The following is a 15,250-nucleotide window of genomic DNA, read 5'->3' on the forward strand; positions in this document are numbered from 1 at the left end:
TGGATGGTAACAGAATGTATATGTATTTTGAATGTCGGGTCAAAAATACGTAAAGTATGGCCGACTAAAAGTGGAAAAAAAATGTTTAATGAACATTTTGTTTTCAAAGTGAAACGTTTGAAAACGGAGCTAGAGTTGACAGTCAGTTAATTAAATACGATAGTAACAGCTATAGTACAATTATGATAACTATTAGCTGTGAACAAGGAGAATACGTGTATGAGAAGGAGGTTAAGAATTATAATTAACCTTAGAAATATTGAAAGCTAGTGGTGGAAATATAGTTTTGCGGTGATTGTGGAGTAAGTGAGAAGGTGTTCTACAGTGCGATAATTAGGTTATAACTTACACCTACACTTAGATGACCACATCATTAGTGTGAGAGGAACCCAGTAACTCAATCTGTAACAGGAAGTTACTATAGATTGATGAGGAAATAAAAGACATTCTATACAAGATATAGAATCATGAGAGAAGTATATAATGAGTTGTCTGTTTGTGGAACAAGAGTTCAGACAGATGAAGAGGGTAAGGTTAGAGATTAAAAATACTTAATCAACATTACCATAAACGACTAAAAGATGTGAAACAAATTTATAATAAGATTAAAAATCTTAATTATAAAAGGTACAATAAAATGTACAACCAATAATAAACAGTGAACTAGCGAGTTCAAAGACTACAAGAGAAAGCGAATTCGAAGATGATATCCTTACACTTGATAATAAGTTGATATCCCATAAGTGAATTCAAAGTTTGTACTGTCTATAATGAAGTAGAATGAAAGGGAAAAGTAATAAGATGTATTAAGAATACGAGTTTGGCTAGTAGCTAACTTCAAGGACAATGTCGGAAACTGAAAAGAGGTCTGATTAAGGTCGACTCTTCATGAAAGTTGTAGATTCGATTTCAAAATATAGGAATATGAAATAATACTTGGAAAAGACTGGTTTAAATGCTTGGTTCATTGGCTTTGACAATAGCCATGACATCAGTTTTGCAGTCTTTCAAAGTTAGCTCGAAGAGGCAACTTTGAGGTCAATTTCCGAGACCTTCGAGAAAGAATCTTAACTCGAAGTCTAAACGGAAGTTGTACAATGAATTGCCGACTATAAGAATACCAAATTTATTTGGTAAACAGATGCTTTGAGATAATCGATCCGAGTAGCCGAAGTAGGCTCGAAAAGAAGTAACATAAGGGAATAATTCGAGGTTAATGAGTACCAAGACTTCTGGTAACAGAAGTCAAGGTTATAGGTTGAAAACCTATAAGTGAATGTACAATGAGATGAGATGTAAAACGATTGAGAGATGTGAGCTGCAGTCAGAAGAGAACTGCAAGATGCTAATATAAACATCCGTATACTAGTAAAATAAAAGTATACGGTTTATTAGAACAAGTAAATATGAGATGAAAAGTTAATATATAAAAGATAGTGAATAGCAGTTGTGCGATAGATGACAGCAGTAATATTTATGCTATAAGAAGCATAGAACAAGGAATATAAAGAATATTATTGGCTCTATAAATAAAAGAAAAAGTGTATGTAAATTCGAGGATGAATCTATATAAGGGGGAGAGAATGTAATACCCTGTATTCTTATAAGCCACGTGTACGGATTTTATTAGCCGAGAATACGTAAATTAAATTTAATCGTAAATTTAATTTATAAGTATCCCTAAAAGTATATCATAATAATAGAAGTTTAAAATTTAAATCGGAGATTTAAATTTTAATAAAGGAATATGACGGGACTAATAGAATAGAAAATACGACTGGAGTTGTAAGATAAAAATATATTGATAATTAATCTATCAATATACCACCCTAATTGGAGAGTGTAATGTTTCGGACAAAAACCCAAAATTAAAATGTCGAAACTCATAAGTCTCGACGAGTTATTAACGAATATAAGTTAATATATATATAAAAAGAATTAAAAAAATGATAAGAAGAAGTAGAGAGGCGGTCTGATGTGGGCTGCAAGAAATGAAAAAGGGCAATTTTAATCCCTAAACTTTTACTTCAATTAGTTTTCAATTATTAACTAATTAAATATTATTCGTTAGTACAAATTGAAATAAAATAATTTATAAGTCCTGAGCGAATAATTTTTGTGTCATTATTCGCGAAATAATTTGACGAAGCTACCGTCAAAGTTTCATGAAATTTGGACGTAGTAATTTTAATCAAGCGGGACCGATTTGAACCTAATAAATCTTCTAGGATTTAATAAAAATAAAATATAAGTCGGATGAGAATATATTTTTATTCTTTTTATATTTTATTAGATTTTTTGGTAAATTTTTACGAAATTTGGAAGTCGTTTATGTTTGGATTACGGACAACTAGTTTAGAAGTTAATTTAAAGTGCATGATTGAGCTAGTGCTTAAACGCACTTTAGCCAAACCTATTTATATGTTAAGTCATCAAGTAAAATGGTAACAGATACCATTTTATTCATTTCAAACTCGACAAAGGAGCTGCTTGTGCTATGAGCTAGGGTTTTGGGCGATTCCGATCCGTTTCGTCCGTTTCTCGATTATAACTCCGTTTCTTTGACGATTACTCAAGTAACCAAGGTATTAATCCCGTATTAAAAATTTATTTTGATATATTTTGAATATATATTCGTTTATAAACGGTTACCGTATCGAATCGAACGTGGTACGTATTGTTTTTACCTTTCGAATGTGAATTTGGATAGATTGGATTTTGTATACGTGTTAGGGGCGGAAAAACGAGGTTAAAAGCACGTCGGAATGGCCCGGGGATCGATTTTCCCAGGGGCTGGCCTGCTGTGCGAGTGCGGGCGCACAGCCAGTCACGTGCGGACGCACAGTGACTTAGCGGGACGTGTGCGTGGGGACATTTTCGGACTTTTTCGTTGGACTTTCGAGGGGCGATTCTGAGATATTTTCGCCTAGTAACTTGACGTGTTGTCTGACCGAACCTAAAATATTTTAAATAAATATTTTTAAACCTAAGCCAAAGACTCTTAAAATGAGATTTTAAAAGTAAATTTAAACGTTTAAAAAGGACTTTAAAAGAGTTAAAGTCGACGTTGAACCGGTTTAAAAGATTTAGCAAATGATGTTGCTAAATAATTAGTATATGACTGTGAATATCTTTGGCAATAAAGTTTATATTATTAAATAATTTTAATTAGCTATAGCTATACCTAAAAGGACTTCTAGAGCGAAGTCTAAACGTTTTCTCGAGGTGAAAATGATTTGTATGATTTTTAAAAATAAAGAGACCATAAGTGTTATGTGTTATGTGAATTGTATGATTTGTCTGGACTCAGGTATTAGGACCTAGATGTTTATACCAGAAATAAATATTGATGCTTGGCTTGTGTGTTTTGTATGTTTGATTCGACTAGCTGTCCAGCAGTCAGACCAGGACTCAGGGGAGTATGTCACACCTACGACGGTGCTAAGTAGTAATTTAGCAGTACTGTGAGTTTACGTGTTTACTTTTGAATATCAGTATTCAATTATTTTAAATCCATAAATCGCAGTAGCATAACTTAGCCAAGAAAGGTCCATTGGAACGAGCTACCTATTGGGCAGCAATAGGGTTGTGTGATCACCGACACTAATTCTAGATGTACTTCTGTCGAGGTATAGAGGTATGTCTGTCGTGTTAAGTCATTGGGAAAGTAAATGCCCTAACTTCACGGGTAAACCCTAAGACGACAATAATACAGTTACGGTCGCAGGTCAAACCGCGATGGAAGTTTTGTGATTACGGTCCAGGTACCAGAGATATAGAATTGGACGGTAGTGACTCAGGTCACGCTCTTTATTCTGTTGTCTATAAGCTCGTGAGATGAGTGTGTCTATTAGGACAGTTTTGGACTAGGATTTCACATGAATTGACGTATTGTTAATTTTTTTATATATATAAATATTTTATATATATGATGCGATTTTGGTATTTACTTGTAAACTGTTTACTCACTCAGAAATATTTATATTTCTGACCCCGTTGTTATTTCCCATTTTTCAGGAAACGAGTTTTGAGGTCAGTCGAGCTTCCACATCCCTTGTTCAGAAAAGCTCTTCTTTGGTAAAGTACATAGGATTTTGTATTCTTAGTATGCTGTAATAGTATTGGTGTAATGTGCCAGTAGCCGTGCCACTAGTCCTTTGTTTGATACTCTAATAGGATCTAATACATGTGTATACCTTCTGAGTGGCTGCTTAGTGGCATATTGTCTCTAGTTACCGAGTCGGCCTCGTGTGTTTATGTGAGGGTCAAAAACATTATGTTTAATATACGTCGGCTATGTGTAACTGGTCCGCTGTGTATTTTTATATGTTTAATACCACCGTTACGAGATGCAGAGATGTCCGCATTATTTTTTTAAACATATTAACAGTGGCGTGTGGCTGAGAACAGGGCTGCCTATGTGTTAAGTCAAGCGAGAGTTAAGTCCCTGGTTTCCATTGCAACCACGCCAGGTTTTCAGAAGGAAGTGAGGGTTGAGATAACGAGGTTATCCAACTAGTACTTCTGAAAACCAAATTTCGCTTATATGTATAATTTCAGAAATGTATTTGCGTTTAATGGGAAATGTTTTAACGGTGTTTTCTGAAAATGGATCGTACGCGAGGTACGTACCAATAACAATATTTGTGAAAAATTTCTAAAGGTTCTAGGCTTGCTACGGGTTTAGGAACAACTATTTCCATTCCCTAGCGCCGGTCGTGACATGGATTAGGGTGGAATTTGGGTCGTGACAGACTCATAAACAAATCAAACATCAAGGTAAGCCAAAAATAACGCATGCAGTTAATTTACCCCATGTGCTACTCCGCACGAAGGGGCACAACAAAACAATCAACGTATTCCAACCAAACTTGCGAAATGCATAACACAAATTAAAACCAAATAATATTATGATTTCCACAACCATAAACCACCTAAGTATTTCCATTAAGTACAATTAACCCAAACATACTTAAAAGATAAAATCAGGACATGCTACAATAAATCTTTGATTTTTCATAACAAAATAAACACGTAATAAATCATCTTTCAAGAGTACACTTCAAAATTTGTTTTAAAATTTTAAGTCAAAACAATAAATTTCGGGTTCGTGTCGAGCCCTTACAGTTTTAATAGTTAGTTTCTGGAAAACCTCTTTTATAAAAAAAACATGGTAAAATTCCACAAATGCCTCAATTTATAAACCATATGGTTAGCCGAGTAACTACTATTTCCAAGCTCAACTCCAAATTTGGGTGACCCCAGTCGAACCCGCAATAACCATTTATAAAACGTATACAACACATTTTCAAATCCAGAAAAACGCAATTTAAACAAAACCTCAATCTTTTCAACTAGGGAACTCGACAACACCAATGTAGCAACATCAAGTCATCACCCAAGTGAGACATCAGTAAAATTTAAATAACCTTTTCAAAACACATACTTCGGCAAAAATAGTAACCAAGCAATTAAGACCAACAACACAAAAGTGTCGACAAACCACCAAACAGTAAAATTGCAAAAGTATTTTAAATCTTTAAAATGGTATCACCTTACACAATAATTTTATTTCAAAAAAAACTCTTTTGAAATCATTAATCAAAAGTAAGTTATGAAATACGAGAAAAATTATTTTAGTGGCACCGTAATGAAAATCACCTTTTAGGGTATCATGCTCAGACTACCCATCCGACTTTTATGTCAAAAACACCAGTTAGACCAAAAACAATTTTTCTTAAAGAATTACAAAACCAATATGTGGTCAGCAACATAAAGACACAAAACGTGATAAAAAATTTTACAGTCAAAATCATTTATGTCAGAAACAAGGCCAAAGTCTAACGAAATATCATTTTTAATAATCCATGTTCTCGGCCAAAGCCAAATCTATTCACCAAATAACCCAGCGTTATAAAACCATTAAAGGCATAAAAATCAAAGTTTATTACTCAATGAAATGCCACATCAACATGATAAGACAAACAACATCATACCCAAGTATGAATTTAGGCAAATTGCCAATGATAATATTTCCCGAGAAATTAAAAGTAATAAAAAGAATCACTTAAGTGAAATAACAGTTATCACATAAAAGCTTAGCATAAGATCAAATATGACACTATTGACTCGACACCATCCTATAGGTGTAGGCAGAGAGTTTGAAAACAAAAGATGACGTTTAAAAAGACAAGACACGAATTCTAATTCCGCAGTAGTTCCTATGACACGACATCGACTTATCATGCCAAGAACACATAACACATAACATGCATAAAGGCCTTGGTTTGAAACCAAAACTCTGATACCAAGTTTGTAACGACCCAATTTCATGGATCGCGACCAGCGCTAGGGTATGGGTATGGTTGTACCAATACCCGTAGCAAGTCTCATGCATAACATATAAATAAATAAACCTGCAAAAAACCAATGCTCGGGGGCAACCGAGTCTCCAACCTTAATCTAGCAGTTTATAATTATAACAATTAATTAAGAATAACCAGAGTTAAACAATAAATGCCAAAGAAATAATAAATCAGTCGAACCAATTGACAACAAAATCTAGAATAAATAAGACTTCTAATTTACTACTGCGGTCTAAAAATAAAATAGTTTGACAGCTTTGTTGTCACGACCCAAATCCGAGGTTCGCAACCGGCGCTAGGGAATGGGAGTGGTTGCTCGAAACTCGTAGCAATCCTAAAAACCTTTATAAATTTTTGCGCGTTTTAAAACATAAGAAGGTTTGCAACCTCGTTGCGGAAACACTTTAACACCTTTATTAAAACGCGATCGCAATTCAAGATCATATATCACATATGATCTGTTTTCAGAAAATATAGTTAAAACCTTTCTCTCGTTTAACGTAAACACATTTCTGAAAACTGGGTCTTAAGACCCTGATTGTATTTAAAGAAACTAGAGCGCAAACATCAATCTCAGTGGACGCACCTACTCTGTTTCCAATACAATTCTAAAATGCTAAAAACATAAAACCAGTGTATCTCTCAAACAACTGGTCACAGCATTTTAGAAAACACGCAGCTTTTCAAACATATATTATATACAGTAGTTCAATCAGAGTTTATCAAAATAGTTTGAACTACTGTAAACAGAAAGAGAGACTTCCCGTACCCAACTACTTGCAGCACTAGAGGTATGGTTGACATTGACTTCCAGAATTATTGTGGAAGTCCGACCTTGTACTTGATAACCTGAAAGATGAATATTAGGGAGGGTCAGAAATATAAATATTTCTGAGTGAGTTCACATATTTACAATTGAATATTTAAATCGCATATATGTAAAGCATTCGTACATATCAAAAATATTACCAATTACTTGATCCAGATGAAACCTACAAGGTACACAATTGTATAGGTCTCAACCTACACAATATGGGCATTAGACCGTGAACTGAATCACTGCCGTCTAAGTCGGTGTCTGGATCGTAACCGTGAAACTGCCATTACAGTACTGTGTTACTTGTGACCGTAACCGTTCAGCCGTCTCAAACTGTTAAATCAGGGTCGCTAGCACTTCCAACGCCCAATGCATTAATTGACCTCTATCTCAAACATAGTCTTGTATCTAAGACACTACTGGTGATCACACAGTCCTATTGACAACCAATAAGAAGTTTGTTCCAATGGATCTTTCTTGGTTCAAGTATACTAGTGTGATTTGTTATTTAAAACAGTTTAAATGTAAATATTCAAAAGTAAAAACCACAAAGTAAAACTCATAGAACCGATGTCCCCATTTTTAAAACGTAAGCTCCCATCAAGCTCGTCAGTCACACACGTTGGTGTTTGGCTCGCTAGATGGACCACTCGTCAGATCTAATTAGAATTCAAATGTAAACGCAATATTAGACATTGAACTCCTGATTTAAGTCCTATCGTATAAACAGTAGACTTTAAACAAACTCTGTTATAGACGACACTATGAACAACACATATAAACTAACCTCAATATTGAACTTCTCATTCAATATATAATACCACTGTTGGTATAGACTTATAGTCATTTTAACATTAATTACATTGATTAATGTAGGGTTATATTAAAACATCACATCGTTTTAATTACCCGACTATCCTCAAACGTCTAGGTTCTTTTAAACCTTTTAAACGTCCTAGTTCATATTTTTATAATCCACTTATATTCTTTTCGAATCGATTAAAACTAACCAGATCGAACCGAACCGAGTTGGGGCGAAAGCCCAAATCTTATTCCCCACTAACCTACTGTGCGTCCGCACAGTCTATTGTGCGCTCGCACAGTTTTAATACTGTGCGCCCGCACAGTTGAACTGTGCGCCCGCACAGTACGGACAACCCCGAAATCTTTGATTCCGGGTCGCACCAACCTATTTCCCACACTTCTAAACATCCAAAAACACCAATTCAATAACCATCCAATTCAATTCTATAATTAAAATGTTGAATCGATACGCACACGATCGATTCGATACATTTACCATTTAATATCGAATATATAATAACTATATATATCAAAATAAACTTCGTATACAAAATTATTACCTCGATTACTAATGGATTCGTTGAAGAATCAGAGTCGAAATCGCGAAATCGGAGCGAAATCGACGAGACTTAATTTCTCGCGCTCACTGCCAATCTCCTTTGCCTAAGCAGGCACGTCATTCTAAGGAGCAGAATGAATTATGCATCCCCCTCTCCTTTATTTATAGGCAATTCATATGGCTAATGTACCATTTGGTACTAACTCAATCATGCACTTTAACTCTAATTTTAATTAGTCGTCCGTAGACCAAACGGAAACTAATTCCAAATTCCGTAAAACTTTACCCAAAAATCTAATAAAATATAAAACGAATAAAAATATAATTTTTATTCGCATGAGTTATATTTTATTTTTAATAAATCTCAGAAGATTTATTATGTCCAAATTAATCCCGCTTGTGGATTAGGGTTCCAACTATTATTCGTAATATCATTATTAAATGTTTTAAACGGTTTTAAAGGTTTTCCACTTAATAAATGTAGATAGTGGTATAAACTCATCTCAGTATATCTGACCCCGTTGTTTTCCCAATTTTTCCCAGGGTTATGATCTGAGAGAATCTGGTGATCTCCGCATTTTACTTTTCCTCGGAGGTTCCATTTATTTTTGATAAACTGTAAAACTGTTTTATTCTTAGACCGCAGTAGTTGACTAGACGTCTTTATTTTTATTACAGTTGTTTGTCGGATTGGTCTGACTAGTTATATTTCTCTGGCATGTTATATGATTATTTTGGATTATTTATGTTATGCCTATTTTTAGACTCAGAATTGGATAAGCATGTTATATTAATTATTGAATATTATAACTGGTAGATTTAGGCTGAAGTCTCGGTTGCCCCCGAGTATTGGTTTTCTGCAGGTTTAATTAAATTGTATGTTATAAGAAAGGCTAGCTACGGGTGTTGGTACTACATTACCCATGCCCTAGCGCCGGTCACGATTCATGAAAATGGGTCGTGACAGTATGACGCTATATTTTGATAATGCTATAAGTAACTTGCAAACTCACTCAGTATTTTTCCAAATACTTACCCCTCACTTTGATGTTTGCAGGTAGACGGAGTCGGATCAGACAAACCATCTTCATTGTGCCAGAAGTCATTGGACTTGCACAAGTATGAGTTCCTACAGCTCCAGTAGTCAGTAGGTGTCAGTCTAAGATTAGTGGATTGATTTCAAATTGTTATTTTTGAATGTAAACTCTAATATAATATTTCAATATCTATAATTATATTATTTAAAAGAGTTTTTCTGAAAATGTTTTATGTATAATATTATACTTTTAAATGCAAAAAATTATTAGTGGTTTTAGGCTTACTACGGATTTCGGAGCTACCACTCCCATTCTCTAGCGCCGGTCTCGACTCAATAATTTGGGTCGTGACAATCTCACACAAATCAATCTCATATCATAAAAGCACATCTTATCGAAAAAAAAATTATATGTATATATCCTCTATATACGTGCCACGAAAAGCAAATAAACATTTCGCAAGTCAATCTATTATACTTATCACAAAACACTTTACGTAGACGACTGGGATCACACAAAGCTCAACTCTATAGCTACAGTAGTTCCTAGATTATTTAGCCGACAAACGCATCTTAGCAGAGGTAACTAGACCAACTGCTCTGATACCACAATTGTCACGACTCAAATTATTGAGCCGAGACCGGCGCTAGGGAATGGGAGTGGTAGCTCCGAAACCAGTAGCAAGCCTAAAAGAACTAATAATTTTTTGCATTTAAAAGTATAATATTATATATAAGAAAACATCTTCAGAAAACTCTTTTTAAATAATATACTTATTGATATTAAACTATCATATTAGAGTTTACATTAAAAATTAACTATTTGAAATCAAATCATAAGTTTTCTATTGTCGCCTACTGACTACTGTAGCTCTAGGAATTCATACTTGTGCAAGTCCAACGAATTCTAGCACAATGGAGATGGTTTGTCTGATCCGACTCCGACTACCTGCAAACATCAGAGTGAGGGGTCAGTGGTTGGGAAAATATTGAGTGAGTTTGCAAGTTACTAATGGTATTATCAAAATATAGCATCATATGCTTAATACGTATGTAAATTCATGAGATAAGCAAACAACAAACATTCTTAATTTCAAAGTGTGAGTCCAACTCACTAGATACGGGGACTCCAGACTACACCGTAGCCGAGTGCTCACTCATATCGAATTCAGAGTGTGAGTCCAACTCACTGGTGGGTCCAACCCACTAGATACGGGGCTCAGGTTACACCATAACCAAGTTCGCTCTCGTATCGCATTCGTATTATATTATGCATAAATATATTAAATCTTAATCACAAAGTCAGACACTCTAGAATGACTCAATACTGGTGATCACACAGCCTATTGACACCTAATAGGTAGTTAGTTTCTTCGCATCGCATACTCGATTCATGCATTCAAAGCAATGAATAAACATCATTCATATAGGCGGATCAATCGAGCATAGCAATATCTTATACGAGCAAGTTATATAAATACGATGTACTTGATAATAGTATTTGTAATATAAGAAATTAGCTTTTATAAATAATACGCAAAAGTAAATGCAACTCACAGAAACCGCTATTCCTTATATCCGAACGTAAGCTCCAGGAGACTGGTCCATCAATCCTCGTCGAGCTTTTTGGTTCGTCATACTCGTAACTCGATAGTCCGTCACATCTATCATAGGATTCTATCGTTAAAACATATACTTAGAGAATCCTATTCTTAAAAACTACACTAGATACCTAACACGACAAAAGCACGAAACATAATCGTCGTGCTCTAAACGTATCCTTCTCTATAGATCTCTATTAATATCTTGATTACTCATCATGCTAATGTTCATTGCTATAATGTCATATTAATATTCATTTTAAGACATTTATCAGAGTTCTACACCCGTATGATGCCGTCAGAAGCCAATTTTTGCTCCCGGAAGTCCCCAGAGGTCACGATCGAAGTAGGACACGTCGTTCTAGCTTGCCACGTCGTGCCCCTTATTTTTAATGATGGGCACATCGTGCCCTTCCTTGTGCACGTCGTGCACCCCTAGTGGGGCATGTCGTGCACCACTAGTGGGGCATGTCGTGCACCCCTACTGGGGCATGTCGTGCACCCTTGTGGCGCACGTCGCGCACCAGCACGACATGCTGAAGTGCAGCACGTCGTGCACCAATCAGGTGCGACGTTTTCCGGTGTCTCCGGACCATTTCTGGAGCTCCAAAACTCCCAAAACTCATACCAATTCATACCCATTTCATTTAAACACACTATACACACTTTTTCACTTTGAAATCAACCCTAAACGCTCCAAAACGTTGAATTCAATATAAATACAATCTAAACCGCAAAACAGCCCCCTATTTTTTATTTTTCGTGGTAAAAACATAGAACTCACCTTGTTTTAATGCTAGGGGATGGTAGAGGCTTGAATTCCGAAGAGATCGACGTGAAAATCGTCCTAAACAGACGTCGAATGGAGAAACGGCGAGCGAGCGAAGTTTTTGATCGATAAATTGAAGCTTCTGGATTCTCTTTCTCTTATTTTTTATTCATACTCATTCTTATATATATATCTTGGTTAATTAATCATTCTAATCCCTCTTTTCTTTATTTATTACGATTTATCCTTTAAATTTTTCTTTTGTTCAATTTAGTCCATAACTAATCAATTAACCCTTTAATCATAACATATACGTATTATTTATATCCAATAAATAATATGAATCCCAATATTAATATTTTCCCGTCAAAATTTATAAATTTCCATTTTTGAGACGTAGTGGCTAAATTACCACTTTTGTCCTTGAACTAAATTAGCATTAATTGTTATCTCGACTAAATTAGCATTAATTTCAATTTAAATCCCAATATTATTATTATCTCGACTAAATTAGCATTAATTGTTGATATCATGTTGACATCATGTTGACATTATGTTGATAACTTGTTAATATGATAATAATAATTCTAATAATGAACAATAAAAGTACAAAAAAATCAAAATAAATGAACTAGATAAAGAAATTATTAGAGTAACTACTCAAAATAATATGAAAAACAACAATAATAATTCAAATAAAAAATTAAAATCATCCTTGCATATAAAAACAAAAAATACTATACATACAACCAACACAATAGTCTTGTGTGATTGTTAAAAAAATTTATTTCAAAATATTTTTCTTCCCTTCACAGCTGCACAGTTTCGTCAACATCACTTATATAATTGTTTTCCGTCTTCCATCTCTCATACTTAACCAAGTTTTGACAAATCCGATTATGATATAATTCTATTTCACAAAATAATAATTATTCAACTAAATCAATTAAATAACTTACAACAGAGAGTAATTATAAATTAAAAATTAAATAAAAAGTTTATAAATTTTCGTGGGAGGTTTTCTCTTTATTGAATCAGAAATTGACCTAGTCTTGTGTGATTGTTAATATCAACATCATATCAACAATATGTCAACAAGTGAAAAGGAAAATATTAATATATCATCTAAAAAATGTAATAAAATAAGATACAAAAGACATATAATAACAGAATATAAAGCAATCACTACAAGTTAAACAAACTTAACTATACAAAATAAAATTAAGGCTTAATTACTTAAAAAAACCCCACCTTGAACTGTTTTTTCGTTTATACCATGACCTTGTAAAAAAGTCGTTTGTACCCAATTTTGGGTTTTTAGGTTTAATCTCTACCCAAAAGTACTAAAATTGCCTCTTTTCACTTGAAAAAATATTTAAGATAATCCTTCAATTTATATTTATATACTAATTAGACGTATGATATAATCTTTTATTTAATAATTTTAAATTTTTTCATCCTTTAATTCATTAAATTATCAATTATATTTTTGTATTGGGTAGAGATGAAACCTAAAAACCCAAAATTGGGTACAAATGACTTTTTTACAAGGTCAGGGTATAAACGAAAAAAAAGTTCAAGGTGGGTTTTTTTTTAATTAATTAGGCCTAAAATTAAATAAACAATACATTCATCTAGGCGATCTTCAAACCAAGTCTGATGTTTTCTTAGCCTTTTTTGATATGTTAGGCTGCACAACACTCTCCTCTTCTTCAACACTGGAAATTTGTTATGAAGCATCATCTTCACTATTGTCAACATATTCTGTTTCTTGAGACGACTCCACTACTTGAGTCATTTCAACAGCAAAAACATCATCGGCATGCCAAGAGAGGATTTCTTCGCCAACACTGTCACAGTTCAACATTTCAAAATGAGTATCCATCGATGAATGAATTTTTTGGTCCATGGCCAACAGACTTTTTCCGTATTTCAACAAACAATTAATAGAACCTGAAAAATTACAAACCAAACACATAAATAACTACAAAAAAAATTACAGAACAGAAAATGGTAATTTCAATAAAAGCAACAAATTGAAATAAACATTAACAAATCAAAAACAAAACCTAAATCAAATTACAAAAAATTGAAATAAACATTAACAAATAAAAAACAAAACCTAAATCAGTTTATAAAATTACATCAGTTTAAAAATAAAAGCATAAATCATATTCAAAATCAGTTTAATAACTGATTTCAAACTAAAATTAAAAACCTAAAACATACACAAACCTAAATTAAATCATAAATAACTACGATTAACCTAAATCATAAGCAAAATTAAATTTAAGTTGATTAAAAACAAATTCATGAACCGATTATAAACAGAGAATAAAAAAAAATAAAAATAAAATATTTAAAAATTACTGGTGTAAAACGATGAGAGAACGAGAAAATGCAATAATGGTGAAGAAAAACAAGAAAGTAGTGCAATAATGAAGGCGAAGGAAGAAGATCGTGGATAAGAGACGTTGAAATGGTGAAGAATAGAGAAGAAACTGCCAAATTATTGAGGAGAAAGAGAAAATGGTAGAAAATTAAGAAATTCAAATAATTAGGTTAGATTTCTAATTAATGATCATATGAAAAGTAAACATTTCAATTGGACTGTATAAAAGTAATGAGGAGCCCATTTTTCGTATTCTATATAAAAGCCCAAAAGAAAAGGGGGCTGCTCACAAGAAGATAAAGGTTTATTTATAAACTTATGCGGGCTTTACATGAGCTTTGTTAAAAGTAATGGTTTAATTATTATTTTTAGTGTTTGAAGTATTCAAATGAAGTGAAAATTGTATTCATGATATAAAATACTCTTATGAAAAACATATCAAAAGATGGGCCAGATCCGACATTTCAATTGGGAGATATCAACGTTTTCCTAAAACAGGGCAGTTCTGGAAAACATGCGAATACTGTTTTGATAAATACCTGAAAATAAATCGAATCAACATCAAACACATACGAGATCATGGGATACATATAAGACACTCAATAAGAGACTACCAAGGTATCACAAGTGTTACTTGTAACATATAACCATTCAGAATCAAGTTCGAAACATAAAAAGAAAAATGTTGAAATGCAAAATAACAACGAATGTAAAAAAACAACCAATTTATAACGGATAACCAAACTGACAAATCAAGTTTGAAAACACAGGGTATTACATTCTCCCCAACTTAAAAACAAATTCGTCATCGAATATGACTCAAAACATCTCAAGCATAAAAGCAAACACAATGCGCACAAAAAAATATAAAAATACAAAATGATCAAACCCATCATACATCAACGAA

The sequence above is a fragment of the Mercurialis annua genome, linkage group LG2 (genome assembly GCF_937616625.2).
Source record: "Mercurialis annua linkage group LG2, ddMerAnnu1.2, whole genome shotgun sequence".
Lineage (NCBI taxonomy): Eukaryota > Viridiplantae > Streptophyta > Magnoliopsida > Malpighiales > Euphorbiaceae > Mercurialis > Mercurialis annua.